Here is a 17163-nt window from a genome sequence, read left to right on the forward strand (position 1 = left end):
GAGAAGCAACCAAGAATAACCCACCTGCTCAGAACTTTTCTCCTTCAAGGATACCTTCCAATGCCCCGTTGCTGTCATCTTGTTAAGTCAGCACAACTATCCTTTCCAAGTTTTCTTGTATCCCCAGTACATCATACTTTTATTTCTAGTCACAGTTCTTCAGTAGCCAACTGTGTATTTAGAATGCTCTGATACTATGCAGGATAGAAACACCTTGACAGTAACCACAAATTATCACACTCCCATCTGGATATCAGGGCTTCCCAAGTGGCACTAGTGTTAAAGAACCCACCTGCCAATGCAGGAGACAAAAGACATATAGGTTCTATCCCTGGGTAGGGAAGATACTCTGGAGGAGGGCATGGAAATCCAATCCAGTATTCTTGCCTGGAGAATCCCACAGACAGAGGAGCCCGCCAGTCTCATGGGGTTGCAGAGTTGGACATGGCTGAAGCAACTTAGCATGCACACAGGCATCTTGATATCAGTTGTTGTAACCAACCATTGATGCAATTAATAGACTCAATAACATCACCTCAATCGGGAGTATTTCTGATACTTCCCAAGAGCATCTTTGTAGGAAAATGATGATTTTCTCTCTTTCCTGAATTCCAAACTCAGACATAACTTACCCTTGTTTACCGGGGAAGGGAACACATCAAGTGTTGCATACACTTCAGAAAAGTGACTGAGACTCAGGCATGAAAATTAAACTGTAATATATCTCTGGATATATTCATATCTTTGTTCACTCACACTACTTGCATTGAATAATAAATACTAAACTTGCTTTAGTATTGTAACTCCCATTTTATAGGTAAAGACACTGAAGTTCAGAGTTAGTACTCTTGTGATAAGAAAAAAAGAATCATTAAATTGTGTTGCAAGTAGTGAAGCAGCAATTAGAACTTCAGTCTCTCTTACTTCCAAATCTTCTTGTTGCCTACTTTAGAGGAATTTCACTTATATCTGTCTTCTTTATCATGTTCCATCAGTGTGATTTTATTTATAGTAATTTCTTGTCTTCAGTTCAGTTCAGTTCTGTTGCTCAGTCATGTCTGACTTTTTGTGACCCCATGGACTGCAGCACGCCAGTCTTCCCTGTTCATCACCAACTCTTGCAGCTTGCTCAAACCCATGTCCACTGAGTCAGTGATGCCATCCAACCATCTCATCCTCTGTCGTCCCCTTCTCTTCCTGCCTTCCATCTTTTCCAGCATCGGGGTCTTGTCTTACTTGAGCCTGTAGATACCATTTGGGAAAGTATTTCTTCCAGAGTTGCCCTGACAATGGACACACTCTCATTATCAACTATTCTGTCAAGTTGTCTTTAATATGTCAACAGAACAAATCACAAGCTATTTTTTTAACCCAAAACTAAATAATTTAACAAATACTATTGTAGAGAACCTGTCTTAAGTAGCTGTTGGCATCATTTAATGTGTTAAATTACAGTAAATATCAATCATTAAAAAAATTTATTGCAGAGTTTAGCTAATAAGAATTTGAAGTTAATTTTCCTAACTAGCATTTGAAGCTAGAGAAATGAATTCTTGGTTTCTAGTCGCAGTTTCCAATTCTGACATTTTAATACAATGTCTTCATTCATGAGGGACCAGAAGACAGATATGGCATTCTCTAGGCATGATCTCCTCGGGCACAGTTTTAATATCACATTCCATGAGAAAGACTAATTTTCCTGTTGGGAAGTTAGGAAACAGTATTGAAATAATTATCTATGGGATAGAAACACATTTTATATAGTTTTATTTGTGCCAATTTTGTATATGGTGATTTTGTTGGTTTTTGAATGTGTGTGTGTGTGTGTGTGTGTGTGTCTATGTTAGAGAATTAGAAAACTATTTAAAGTGGAATATACTAGTCTCTTCCAACCTGGATCTGGCCTTACATAATTGTATACTGATACAGGGAAAAACACATTCCCACTGGGTAACATTTAACTTTAACTAGGGAAAATATTAATGAAATATTCTGAAATATGCACTTACATCTAAATACCTGTACAGTAGTTATTCTGCGTATTCATGTGTGTGTATGTGTGTATGTGTGTGTATGTGTGTGTATGTGTGTGTATGTGTGTGTGTTCAATTGCTCAGTGATGTCCAACTTTTTGAGACTCCGTGGTCTATATAGCCTGTCTGTCTCTTTTGTCCATGGAATTTTTGAGGCTAGGATACTAGAGTAGGTTGTCATTTCCTCCTCCAGGGGATTGAACCTGCAACTCTTGTGTCTCCTACATTGGCAGGCAGATTCTTTACCACTGTGCCACCCGGGACGCCCATTCACACATACACATGTATAGAACTGTCTTTCTAGACAGCACTCAAAAACTTTCTATTTAACAACTTCACTAATTCAAAATATAGCTGGAATCAGAAGTAAAATGAAGAATTTTTTCAAATAAATATTTAAAAAATCGAAAATTCGAGAACAGAAAAGTATGCCTTCCCCTTTAAGCACGCCATTTAGATGACATCATTGTTACTGGTTAGCTGTTGGTACTTTGAAGTACAGGGAGCAAAAATTTGCCACCCCAAATGGTATCTCTTTGGCATAAAAATTAATTTAGGTTGGCTTTTTTGAAGGCCCAAAAGACTCAGGAGGAAAATTAGTCTTTCTTCTATAATGGTCAAAAAGAATGTATTTAGAAGACATGGTCTAGGATGGGAGCTTCACCATACAGTGCTATAGCCTGAACTAGGTGTTGAGGAGGAAGTATTTCCAAAGTATGTTAAAATTCCTGTCTGTGGGGCTTATGCCTCTAAAATAGTGTCATGATCTGTAGGATTAAAATCAATCTTAAATATTATTGAACCTTACTATGGAACATTAGATATTTGTTTAAAAATTTTAGAGATGCTAAATTTCATTTCTCCTCACATCCAATTAAGGGGCTCAGTGGTAAACAATCTTCCTGCCAATGCAAGAGACACAAGAGACACAGGTTCAATACCTGGGTCAGGAAGATTCCTTGGAGGAGGGCATGGCAGCCCACTCCAGTATTCTTGCCTGAAGAATCCCATGGACAGAGGATCCTGGCAGGCTAACAGTGCAGGGGGTTGCAAAGAGTCAGACAGGACTGGGCCACTGAGGACACAGACACACATGCTCATCTGATTAAAATTCAAAATATGATTTATTTTTTTGGCAGTAGTCACTGTGCAAGAATTTGGGTAACTTGGAAAACAAGTTATTTTCCACAGTCTTAAGCTTAACGGGGATATAGCACATTCCAATATTTCTAATTAAACTGACAGAATAGGAGATGATAGCATCTGTTTTTTGTTTTTTGTTTTTTTGTAATAAAACCTATTGATGTGGCTGACCTGAATGCTTCTTATCTGTAAAAGACAACAAATGAAGATAAGCAGAGTTAAAAAGGAGGAAAATGGGAAAAGAAGTCACCACCAAATAGCTAAGTCTATAATTCCAATCTGAATTATCTTCTACAAATATTTTTCAAAAAAACTTCAATTAATAAGCATTAGTTCAATATGAATTTTCCAGGGTGTTTAAGAGATATCTGAACATAGATATAAAATGTGCTGCTAAAGTTTCTTTTTCTTTCCAAAATGCACTCAGGTAAGATTTTATTCTCTTTAACAAAGCTTAACTCTTAAGTCATAACTAAATGAAAATTGTAAGCCATTTGTACCAATTAGAAATTTTAAAATTCAGGTGTTTTTTGGTGTCTGTAAAATAAAAATGAAAAGCCTCTGTGAATGGCTAGACATTTGTCAATGTGTCCAATAAGAACAAAGGAGTTACTTTGTGTTTAATGCTTAAAAGGAGACCAATGAAATAACACTAAAGAAATAAATAGGACTATAGTAAACACTCACACACATACAGACATAGTTTGTAATGCTTGACATTACAGAAGAGATTTGTGGGATGCAGAAACACATGCTTCTAAGAAAGCAGTCTTTCCTCCAGGCAGGGGCTGGGATTCCTAACCATCTTCAACGTCTGCAGTTTGACTCTAAAATGGCGGCAGTGTCAACAGATGTGTGAACACAAAACACACACTGAGAGCTGGTCCTTTGAAACAGCCCAGAAGTAAATTAAGCATGAACGATATAACGCTGCTTAACTGGTAATTTGTGACAACCAGAACCAAAAATTACATCCAGGCTAGGCAGGCAGCACGTGCACTTGCTTCTCTGTAATTATGCTGTTTATATCTTATCATCTTTATCTTCTTTTCTGGCTGAAAGAAACGCTCCACTTAGTATTTGTATTTTTCCTATTTCTAGAAGGTCCGCATTTTGTTTGTTTTCCATGATGTTTAATTTGGACATAATATTGTCTCATCTTTTGACCTCTGGGGAGGCTTATTGCAAGTAAAACAGTATTTGGTGTGAGCAATTTATGCAAATAATGCGAGGGAAGGTCTGCCACTAGGGGGAGAACAAACGCAGGTTTGTGTGAACCAAAGGAAGAGGAAGGGGACTCACATGAGACCTGTCTCTGGACCTTAAAACTTGACGTGTGTATATATATATGGACTTCTCTGGTGGCTCAGACAATAAGGAATCTGCCTGCAATGCAAGAGATCCAGGTTCTCTCCTTGGGTTGGGAAAATCTCCTGGAGAAGGGAATGGCAACCCACTCCAGTATTCTTGCCTGGAAAATCCCATGGACAGAGGAGCCTGGGGCCTGGTGGGCTGGTCAATGGGGTTACAAAGAGTCGGACACGACTGAGCAACACACACACACAATTCTGTAATTCTTACAGTAGCTTTGAAGATAAGATTTCTGTATTTAATGATAGCCTTTCTGATACCCTCAAATGTTGGGATTGGCTCCAGGAGATAGAATTTGCAAGCACTGGAGCCCGAATTTCAACCCAGGTTTATATCCTGGATCCCCAGTGGTGGGTGCTGATATTTCCTAATAGTAGAAGGGAGGGGTTGAAAAAAATTATATCGACACTGGAAAGAATTATTGTTATTCCCAGCGATTTCTGACACTCCCTCTTGCACTCACACAAAGACATAGACACACAAAGATCAAAGGTTCTCAGGGTGACAGACCAGACAGAAATTGCCAGAGGTGGGATCAGGGGACCCACCTGCAAGACTGCCTGGCCAGAGGTCTTCTACTGTGGGTGTCTCGCTCCAGCTTGGAAAGGAGTAATTATCACTGAAAGTCAGAGTGGGGAGAAGCAGGGGTGGAGATGAAGATCCACTTTCCTTTCTGCAGTTGTAAGAAATGCAGAGATATTTTTTATAATTGAAGACTGGGATGCTTTTAGCTTCCATTGCACTACATGTTTTTTTGTTTGATATAATATTGCCTATAATCTTGCTTAAACAATGCCTATATATGCCTAATTTAGGGCTGTTTGAAAGGGCATTTTTCCTTGTTTTCTGGGTGGAATTCAATGTTAAGTGAGGTTGTATATTAAATCATGTTATCACCTACTAACAAGGCTTATATATATTCCTTACTATAGTAACATACCAAAGAGTTTTCTAAAGTATTTTATTCATTTATTTATTTGGCTGAGCGGGGTCTTATTTGTGGCACATGGGATCTTATCCCCTGACCAGGGATCAGACCTGGGCCCCCTGCATTGAAGTGAAGAGTCTTAGCCACTGGACCACCTGGGAAATCCCCAAAGACTTTTTCTTTTAATCTTAATGCATGAAAGATGTAAGGATGTACTCGACACCTTATATTTGACATATGATGAATGTCTCAATTACTAACTTATTTTTCCCTCTTCTGTACCATGCTGAACTACAAGGGCTTTTCTATATATTGATTATAACCAGAATTATTTTTATTATGCATGAATTACCAAGATAAGGATCTCATTCAAGTGCCCTTTCTTTAGAGTTAAAAAGCAGCCTGACACTTAGATCAGCTATCCTGGCAGTTCGAACAATGATTAAAAAAAAAAAATTCTGATCTCTTGTTTTTATAGATTAAAAATAAAACAGCTATTTTCAGGAAATGTATATGTGACATCACTTTTTATAAAGTGTTACTGAGGCAAATGTTTAAAAATATATGTAGCATTTATAATACTTTTTTTAACTTGTAAGGAAAAAAGTTAAATACAGGAAAAAAAGAAGAATGTTGTGTTTATTATCTTGTCTTCCTAGACATCTGGAATGCGCATATAAAATTCTATTATAAAAATGCTAATGAAGTTAAAAACCCCTCTGAAAGCAGAGCGCGCACACACACACATTTTGTTGTTGTTGTTAAAAAGGTGAGTCCTAGAAGATTTCAGGCTTTTTTATTTCAAACAAAATTTAACCCAAAATTAATTTCAGTAGAGCAAGATATAAGTAGTCTCTACTATTCACTGGCTAGGATTCAGTAGGTGAGGTTTTAAGATTGTATAATAGCCCTGATGCTTAAATCAGGTAACCTTGAAAAAAAACATGAATAGCCTTTAAAGCAAGTTTATTTTGGAGTTTCATTGCTGTTCTTATGATAACCACATTGTTGTTCTTGTGATAATCACATCTTAACGGTCATGAAGCCAGGGTTAAATGCTACTAGGTATACTTGGCAGTTACAGTAAATTATTTTATCAGCACCTATTCCTCTTCCTGTGTCCTGTCCTGCGTTGTACAGAGGTGAAAACCTAAAGACTACATTTTCAAAACTATCTTGTAGCAAGAGTTCTGGATGTAATTTGGATTATACTGATCATGCACACTCATGTAAGACTTGAATTCAGAGCTGACCTAAATGGAAAGAGAGGCCAGGCACCAATCTGGCTGGAGAAGCAGAGCCTGCAACCAGCCCTTTGGATGGAGCCTCTTTATTCCTAGATCACAAAAGTTTGTGTGTTCCTTAAATAGATGGGGAAACAGTGGAAACAGTGTCAGACTTTATTTTTGAGGGCTCCAAAATCACTGCAGATGGTGATTGCAGCCATGAAATTAAAAGATGCTCACTCCTTGGAAGAAAAGTTATGACCAACCTACATAGCATATTCAAAAGCAGAGACATCACATTGCCTACAAAGGTTCGTCTAGTCAAGGCTATGGTTTTTCCAGTGGTCGTGTATGGATGTGAGAGTTGGACTGTGAAGAAGGCTGAGCGCCAAAGAATTGATGCTTTTGAACTGTGGTGTTGGAGAAGATTCTTGAGAGTGCCTTGGACTGCAAGGAGATACAACCCGTCCATTCTGAAGGAGATGAGCCCTGGGATTTCTTTGGAAGGAATGATGCTAAAGATGAAACTCCAGTACTTTGGCCACCTCATGCAGAGTTGACTCATTGGAAAAGACTCTGATGCTGGGAGGGATTGAGGGCAGGAGGAAAAGGGGATGACAGAGGATGAGATGGCTTGATGGCATCACTAACTCGATGGACGTGAGTCTGAGTGAACTCTGGGAGTTGGTGATGGACAGGGAGGCCTGGCGTGCTGCAATTCATGGAGTTGGAAAGAGTCGGATATGACTGAGTGACTGAACTGAACTGAACTGAAACCAACAATTACAGAGTAGCCCTCTCACCTCTAGATTCCAGCCAAGGTTTTGTAATCCTCAAGTCAGAATTTGGGAAAGTGGTGTCCTCCTTTTATTTCCTGATTTTTTCACAGGCAGTTTAGTGGTTATTTCTATGATTTGATTTTGGAATTATTCAAGAAGTCCCAAACATTGATTTTGTTAGCAATCAATTCCTTTTAAGTACCTTTTGTGCATGAAATGCCTACAGCAGTTTGTGGTAGCTGCCAACTGGACCCCAGCTGATGGTGTTTTCACAAAATGATTCAGTGATAAAATGAGGAAAAAAAAAGGAATTTCTGAAGACCTTTGCAAAAATTAAAAATTAGGACCAGAGTATCAATTAGAGAGCCAGAGGGAAAAGGATGAAGAGATTGAGAGAATCCTGATACATTGTATCTGGGGACAAGAGTAAAACAAAGGAATTTGTCCCCTGTGGCTCAGAGGTAAAGAATCTGCCTGCAGTACAGGAGACATGGGTAGACGTGGGTTTGATCCCTGACTTAGGAAGATCCCCTAGAGGAGGGCATGGCTACCCACTCCAGTATTCTTGCTTAGGAAATCCCATGGATAGAGGAGCCTGGGGGGCAGGTGTAGTCCATAGGGTCACAAAGAGTTGGACATGACTGAGCACACACCCACATAGTAACAGGAGACAATTCTGAGTTGACTCAAAGGCAAGACCAGTTCTGCCTCAGAGGCCTCAGACTCTTTGCCTACTTATCATCATGCTTTAAAAGGTGGCAAAAGCCTCTGTGATTTTTCCTCTCTACAAAAAAGAGTATTGTTCTAAAGAGTCTTTTATGGTTTTATAAAGAAGCATTTGCAAAAGTGTGACTCAGAATTAATGTTGTTCATCTCAGCATCATAGATTTGGTGAATTCCCTCAGGTGATTTCTGACACCCTGAAACTAAATGTAAAATGCTGTATATGTAGACATGGAGACTTTTTCAGCAAATGATCTTCCAAGGTAGGTGACCTCCAAATTCTCAAAAGGTCTCATGATTCAAAGGCTGAGAAAAAAGGATTCTATAGACCATATAGGAAAATCTCTCTTTCTACACTGTACTTGTGATGTGATATGTAGATGTAAAAGTTGGATCATAAAGAAGGCTGTGCTCAGTTGCTCATTCTTGGCCAATTCTTTGTGACCCCATAGACTCTAGCCAGCCAGGCTCCTCTGTCCATGGAATTTGCCAGGCAAGAGCACTGGAGTGGGTTCCCATGAGCACCAGAGAATTGATGCTTTCAAATTGTAGTTCTGGAGAAGACACTTGAAGTTTCATTGACCAGCAAGATCAAACCAGTCAATCCTAAAGGAAATCAACCTTGCATATTCATTGGAAGGACTGATGCTGAAGCTGAAGCTCCAATATTTTGGTCATCTGATGTGAAGAATTGATTCACTGGAAAAGACCCTGATGCTGGGAAAGACTGAAAGCAAAAGGAGAGAGAGGATCAGAGGATGAGATGGGTAGATAGCATCACTGGCTCAATGGACGTGAATTTGACCAAACCGGGACAGAGGAGCCTGGCATGGTGCAGTCCACTGGGTTGCAAAGAGTTGGACGTGACTTAGCGACTGAACAACAACATTGTATTTACACTTTTTACGATAACTCAGTTGGTAAAGAATCTGCCTGCCATGCTGGAGAGCCCGGTTTGATACCTGGGTTGGGAAGATCCCCTGGAGAAGGGGACAGCTACCCATTCCAGTGTTCTGGCCTGGAGAATTCCATGGACTGTATAGTCCATGGGGTCACAAAGAGTCTAACACAACTGAGGGACTTTCACTTTCATGTGCATGAGAAAATTCCTATGTCCATGTGATATTATATTTAATTTGTATAATAATTTTGTGTGAAGTGCTTATGACTAATTCTTTTGCTTTTGATAATATCCCAATGATGAAAATATTTAATTCTTATTCTATGTCCAGTTTAACGTAGGAAGCCAGTGGCTTACATTTAGTGGTTAATCATCAGCTCTGTATTTGAAATAAAGAAAAAAGGTCATTGGTTTACCCAAATTAAAATTTTTCTAAAAGTGTTGGATATTTTATATAGTGAATAGTGAAGTCGCTCAGTCGTGTCCGACTCTTTGCGACCCTGTGGACTTTAGCCTACCAGGCTCCTCTGTCCATGGGATTTTCCAGGCAATAGTCCTGGAGTGGATTGCCATTTCCTTCTCCAGGGGATATTCCCAACCCAGGGATCGAACCCGGGTCTCCTGCATTGTAGACAGACACTTTACCGTCTGCACCACCGGGGAAGATATTTTATATACTACTTCCTAATATTTGCAATAATGAATTGCTATTTTTAAAAAGTTCTAATCAATACAGTCATCACATGATGGCATGACATGGATCAATCTCATAATGTTGAGTGAAAGCAGAGTACATAGTATAAGATTCCATTCACATAAAAGTCAAAAGGAGACAAAAAAGTCTATGATGTTTCTTTTGGAAAGGAGAGGGTATCTATATTTGTCAGGATTTCATGGGCATTTCCCTGGCATCAGTAATGTTCTAAATCTTTACCTGGCTGTGTTCTCTTTACAATGATTCATTTCACTGCACATTAGTGATTTATCCACTATTTCCTTTTTTGTGTATTATCCTTCAAAAAAATGTATTTTAGCAATTTCTAAAAGATTCACCAAATATTGCACTTGTATTAACTATTTGTCAAGCTCTATGAATTCTCCTTTTCTTTTGACATATTTTCCTTTCTACCTTAAACCCTTCTAATATTCTGCCAGGCATCCCCATTTATCTTTAATTATTTTGGAGGTCACATCCAGTCTTCTAAGGGAAGAGGTCCCTTAAGATATTTGCTCTGGACATTAGCTTAAGGAAGCCTATGGGCTTCCTTGTGGCCAGGTGGGAAGCAGGAGGCAACAGTATTCTCATCTGATCTTTCCTTTATTTGATCTTTTATTTATTTGTCATTTGATCTTTCATTTATTTGGCATCATCCTCTTTGCTTCCAAGACTCAAAAAATTCTATGAAATAAATTTCATACTCATCTCTTCTGTATTTTATTTGTTATATATCCTAGATTCAGGAAGATACCTACTTAGTGAATTTAAATCTCACATGTTCTATTACTTTACAGACTGAATATACAAAATTAGAACATCAGGTGCTGCATCATTCTAGGCACCAGTACTTACATTTGTGCAAAGCTGCTTCTCATAACATGGTATTCATTCTTAGAATGAGCTCAGGTCTAAAAACTAAATTTGTTATTTAGCTAAAATATAGAGCCTGTAAGATACACATGCTCTTCACAATTAACAGCAATTTTTAGAACTCTTTTAGATTTAATAAATAATACCTAAACAATAATTAATTCTATGAATAATTTAAAAATAAATACATATATTTAAGTATAAAAAAGGGGCTTCTCTGGTAGCTCAGCTGGTAAAGAATCCATCTGCAATGCAGGAGACCTTGGGAAGATCCCTTGGAGGAGGGTATGACAACCCACTCCAGTATTCTTGCCTGGAGAATCTCCATGAGCAGAAGAGCCTGGTGGGCTACAGTCCACGGGGTCGCACAGAGCTGGACATGACTGAGTGAGTAAGAACACACACAAGTATAATAAGACTCCTTTAAAGTGAGAAAATGGGCTTCCCAGGTGGCACAGTGGTAAAGAATCTGCCTGGCGATGCAGGAGACATGGGAGATGTGGGTTCAATTCCCAAGTCAGGAAGATCCCTAGAGGTGGAAATAGCAACCCATTCTAGTATTCTTGTTTGGAAATTTTATATGGACAGAGGAGCCTGGTAGGATATATTCCATGGAATTGCAAAGAGTTGAACACAACTGAGCACCTATGCAAAAAATGAGGAAATAGCAACATTCAAAAGAGATCTGATGTCAGATTGACAGAGAAAGAGAGTATGTGGGTAAGTATTTAACTACTTACCAGTCAGAGAAAGCAGAAGAGAAAACAATTAAGGGGTGTATTTGAGGACCAAGAGGAACTCCAGTGTATCTGGACACAAATTCAAACTATTAGTGAATAAAACAGACATGACTCCAGCTTTGTGGATGTTTTTACCTAGTACAATATTCACCATTTAAATTTAGGAAAACTCATTGATTCGAAAGACTCCTCAGTGAAGCTGGTGTATTGCCCTCAGAGTATTAAATTAAAAAGGTAAAATGAGGCCTGGTAGGAGGAAATTATTTGCAGGTCTTGTTTATGACACTCAACTTCTTTTAATGTGTTCTCTCTAAAAGACAAGGATAGTCACAATTTTTCTGTCTGCTTCATAAGGTTATTGGTAAGTTTGAATCTAATGCTATGTCAAGAACACTTTGCTTAGAAAAGGGTAAGCCACTGGAAATTGTTATTACAAATACCTGATTTTTTTTCTATACAATGGTTTATGCTCTCATTTCCTTCTAGTCCATTACTATTTTCACTGAGGTCTACACCATGATACTTTTTCACTTTAAAGACAATCCCTAACAGTCTCTCTTCACCTTACATGATTTAATATTTTCTCATAGCATTTACATATTTACCACCTTCAGTATAATAGAGTGAAGAGAGAAATTCATGTCCATATCATCATTGCATTATCCTCCATATCTAGAACAGTATAGGGCACAGAGTGAATAGTCAGTAAGTCCTTTATTGTATGAGTGAATTGTAAAAAAAGGTTTAGTTTACAGATCACCATTAACTTCATTGTAAGAACAACTTTTTACATTGTTAGCATATGTTAAAAGACACAAGAAGACAGAATTATTCTCAAAGAGAAAAGCAGACCGGGCAGAAAGAATAGAAAAGAGCCCAGGGGATGCTCTTGCCTCAATTCTCTTTACATGGCATCAGAGCACATCTCCGAATTGTAATTCTTCTCTGTCAACTATGTATAATAATACCTTACTTCTCTGCTTTACAGATTGGCTAAAGGGAAGAGACTGATATGGAATATGAAAGCTCTTTGAAATTATCCAGCTTTTATAAATAGAATATTTTCATAAAGATAGCTACACTGAAACAAAAAGTAGATACCAAGTGATCTGTGCCAAACAGGAAAAACCAGTCTTTACCAATTCTCTACTTAAAGGGAGTTCCCTGCTGGCCTAGTGGTTAACATTATGTGCTTTCACTGCAGAGGCCTGGGGTCAATCTCTGGTTGGGTAATCTTCCCACATGCCAGCCAAATTACAAAACAATTCTCTTCTTAACCTAAGTTAGCCTCAGCACAATTAAACATCATATGTTGCTTAAGAGAAAAACCAAACAGAACTACTTTCTAATTGAAACAGTGATCTTATTTTAAAAGTTGTTCAACATATACTGTATTTCAACCCTAATGATTGGATTTTACTCCTTTAATCAAGATAGTATATTAAAAGAATGATTAGGATTTTCTTATGCTAGGCGAATTATACTAGTAACAAGTTTGTGATTTGTGATGGTGCATGATTCCGATAGTGAAGAAATTTCATTACAGGTAGGTTGAAAAGGCAGAATGCATGTGATTTGCACGTGTGGATGCAGGTAAATAAATAGTAAAGCTCATTGATAACAGAGACCATTATAATTTGAATAAGATTATATTCTTTCCAGGAGAGATAAAGAGTAATGAAAGACAATTCAGAGCTAGTTTGTTATTACTTCATCAAATACCTCAGCCTCAAGCTGATAAAACTCGTGTGCACGTCTCCTGTGAGACATTAACGACAATGATGCTGCTAACCATTTGTAGTGATTTCTGAAATCATTAATATCACTGTTTAAATGAGTTTGTGATGGAGTGTAACACAGGCCAAAGCCAGAGGTGAAACCTCTACATGTGCTTTCATAAAACCAGAAGAGGTGAATTATGGGCGACAATAAAATGAATTGTATTCAACCTAGACAGATGCAACGGAGAGATAATTTCCCAGTGAAACTAACAAGGGGCCTTAATGAGATATTAATTATGTTACTTATAAAAACTCAGAATCAAATAATTACTTTATTTGCTTAAGTCCTATTAACCCCATTTAAAAATAAGCACTTGATTTTGCAAATACTAATTATATTGATTCTTTACAGGTTATATTCAGTTATTGTCTTTATTGTTCCTTAATACATCAATTTATCATCTGTAATCTTCCCTAACCATAGACCACAGATAGCTATTTCTGAAACAGATCATCTTCAGATTGTCATACAAAGGGTGATTTGGCATTTTGTTTTGGTTTAATGTAGTGTCTGTTCAATAAGAGGATAGGTCGCATTTTTCCAGCATTCATCTGAGTATGATGGAAAATATTCACAAAGCTTTTAAGGCACATAAATAAGTAAATAGAAATAAATAGTGATGGAACATCTTAGATATGGAACATCAGATATCTAAGGTTAGACATAGTATCTTGCATCTGACAGATTCTTCACTTTGAAAATTGTTATTTTAAATTCTTAGTGTCACGATAACTTTTTGTATCCGATTTGCTTCCTGTTGAATATTCATTGTGACTGTCACTCAATAAAACATATCATTTTAAAGAGACTATTTTTTGATGAAGAGCAAAATACCATTTTTTTTAAATATGAGAGGTGTTGATGGGAATATCTATAAGTTAAAATATTCTTTCAGAAGAGAAATTGTTACTGGCATAACTTTTCTCCCTGAAAAAAAATTCAGTCCCATGACATTGCAGAGAGCTTTTTAACTTTGTACATATACATCTTTAAAATAAAAACTAATTATGAGTCAGAATTCTCCAGATATCTTATAAAGCATAAACCTTCTCATACAGCTGGTGGTGATTTAGTAGCTAAGTCTTGTCGATTCTTGTGACCCCCAGGCTCCTCTGTCCATCTCATATAGCTACCAACACATAATTTATCATCTCATATTTTTTGTAGTTTTAGCTGCTCTCACTGCACATTAAAAATATTAAATTGCCATGGCCCTTGCAAAGCCATCTGCCCTTGCATCGACTGCTCTTAGATGGAGTTGCTTGTGGATCCACCGACAGATCTGTTATGTAGAAGCATTTGACAGTTTGCCTTTCAGGGGTGAAATTTACCCTCACTGAGTACACACTTCGTTATGCTGTCTTACCTCCACTTTCTTGCCTTGTCATTCTTCCAGCTTCTGTGATTGGGAGCAGCTTTTCAACTATGTATTTGCTGGTTCTATCCGCAGATGGTCATCTCTTCTTGACGACTGTGTCAGCTGTGGTTCCCAGCTCCAGCAGGCAGTCCTTGACCTTCTTCCTACGTGTGCTTTAGTCTGTTGTATCCTCAGTCTGTTTAACTTGTTCTCAACCTTTAGCCTCAATAATAAGTTGTTTACCAGGTTCCAGCTCTGACTTGCTTGTTCTGACACCTGACTCACTGGGCACCTGATACCTGGAGATTATTGTAGAACCTGGCAGTCAGTCCCTACCACCCCACATATGTTTGGTCCAGACATCCTCCAGATTATTCTATGCTTCTCTCTAGTCTCATAATTCAAAGAGCTAACATTAAATGTGCCGGGTATTTGTGTCCAAGAAACTCTACCAGAATTAAAATTACTTCCACATACATTCCATGCTTTATCTTTTTTTGCTGTTCCATCATCAGAGAACATGTCCTATAGTTTTCCCCATCTCCATGCCTTCATTTGCTTCAAAGGTGGCTCACTGGGAGAGAATCCACCTGCCGATGCAGGAGACAAGTGTTCGACCCTTGGCTAGGGACGATCCCCTGGAGAAGGAAATGACAACCCACTCCAGCATTCTTGCCTGGGAAATTCCATGGACAGAGCCTGGCCAGGCTACAGTCTAGGGGGTCCAAAAGAGTCAGACATGTCTTGGCAACTAAAACAACAACAACAATGCTTTCATTTATTTTCATTTATTCTTCTGTGTAACATGAATTGTCTAATTGTTTTCTCCTTGTTTTTTCTCCACCTTTCTCAACTAATGATTAATTTGATTCCTGAATACTTAGAGAAATTATTTCTTCTCTACAGGCCTATTAACCATTCTCACCCCTCAGGCACAGGTCTTTACTGTTCTCATTTGGATTGTTTCAGGGTCTCCTTATTAATTTTCCTGCCCTCAGTTTTACTTCTGTGAATGTCATCTTCCAACCAGGTGTGAGAATAGCTTTTCTAAATGGTTTATCTGACCTTATTAGTACTTTTTAGTATCATCCAAAGGTTCTTTACTATTTGCAGTAAAAAATAGGAAATAGTATTAAGTTACAGTGATTTTACAATTTATTGTTCAAATTAGGATACATGAGTGGAAAAGAAACGAGAAGGGGGCACCAGAGGATGAGATAGTTAGATAGCATAACTGACTCAATAGACAGGAATTTGAGTGAACTTTAGGAGGACAGAGGAACCTGGCATGCTGCAGTGCATGTAGTCACAAAGAGTTGGATGTGACTTAGCAACTGAACAACAACAACAGCATAAATAGGCAAAAATCTGGGCCAATGGCAATACATGGTTGCTTTGGTTAAGAGGCTGTATGTGGTCTGATACTTTGGAGTTCTCACAGGAGAAGATGAGTGCATGTCCTTCTATGCCACCATCTTGTTCTATCAGTCTGAAAACACAGACTGCTTCCAAATTGGGAAAGGAGTATGTCAAGGCTGTATATTGTCACTCTGCTTATTTAACTTACATATGGAGTACATCATACGAAACGCTGGGCTGGATGGAGCACAGGCTTGAATCAAGATTGCCAGGAGAAATATCAACAACCTCAGATATTCAGATGATACCACCCTTATGGCAGAAAGCAAAGAAAAACCAAAGAAACTCTTGATGAAAGTGAAAGAGGAGAGTGAAAAAGTTGGCTTAAAACACAACATTTAGAAAACTAAGATCATGGCATCTGGTCCCATCACTTCAAGGCAGATAGATGGGGAAACAACGTAAACAGTGGGAGACTTTGTTTTGGGGGGCTTCAAAATCACTGCAGATGGTGACTGCAGCCATGAGATTAAGATACTTGCTCCTTGGAAGAAAAGCTATGACCAACCTAGACAGCATATTGAAAAGAAGATTCATTAGATGGCCAACAAAGTCCATCTAGTCAAAGCTATGGTTTCCTCAGTATGTATCGATGTGAGAGTTGGACTATAAAGAAAGCTGAGCACCCAAGAATTGATGATTTTGAACTGTGGTATTGAAGAAGACTCTTGAGAGTCCCTTGGACTGCAACAAGATCAAACCAGTCAATCCTAAAAGAAATCAGTCCTGAATATTCAATTCAAGGATTGATGTTGAAGCTGAAACTCCAATCCTTTGGCAACCTGATGTAAAGAACTGACTCACTGGAAAAGACCCTGATGCTAGGAAAGTTTGAAGGCAGAAGGAGAAAGGGATGACAGAGGATGAGATGGTTGGATGGCATCACCAACTCAATGGACATGAGTTTCAGCAAGCTCTGGGAGTTGGCAAAGGACAGGGAAGACTACCGTGATGCAGTCCATGGGGTCGCAAAGAGTCAGACATGACTGAACGACTGTATTGAGTTGAAATGGTCTGATATCCAACTTCTGCTTTAGTCTCAGCTTTTCTGATCCCAATCTCACAATGTGCATTCAAGTTCTATTTCTGCCTCTATTATTCCACATCTCAAAGTGTTTACATGGCGGCCTATCTGCCTGGACTACCCACCATTACTCACCCTTCACTTGGTTA

The 17163-nt window shown here is 38.4% G+C and overlaps 1 protein-coding gene across 1 annotated transcript in view; it reads right to left on the minus strand.

The window, feature by feature from the left end:
- Positions 1-14773, minus strand: part of PIK3C2G (phosphatidylinositol-4-phosphate 3-kinase catalytic subunit type 2 gamma) — a 651998-nt gene extending 637225 nt beyond the window's left edge. The window contains exon 1 of the mRNA XM_069585610.1: positions 14581-14773. The gene's annotated coding sequence lies outside the window, so the exon portion shown is untranslated. The remainder of the gene's footprint in view (positions 1-14580) is intronic.
- Positions 14774-17163: the final 2390 nt, after the last annotated feature.

This window comes from Ovis canadensis, chromosome 3, assembly GCF_042477335.2.
Source record: "Ovis canadensis isolate MfBH-ARS-UI-01 breed Bighorn chromosome 3, ARS-UI_OviCan_v2, whole genome shotgun sequence".
NCBI classification, from domain to species: Eukaryota; Metazoa; Chordata; class Mammalia; order Artiodactyla; family Bovidae; genus Ovis; species Ovis canadensis.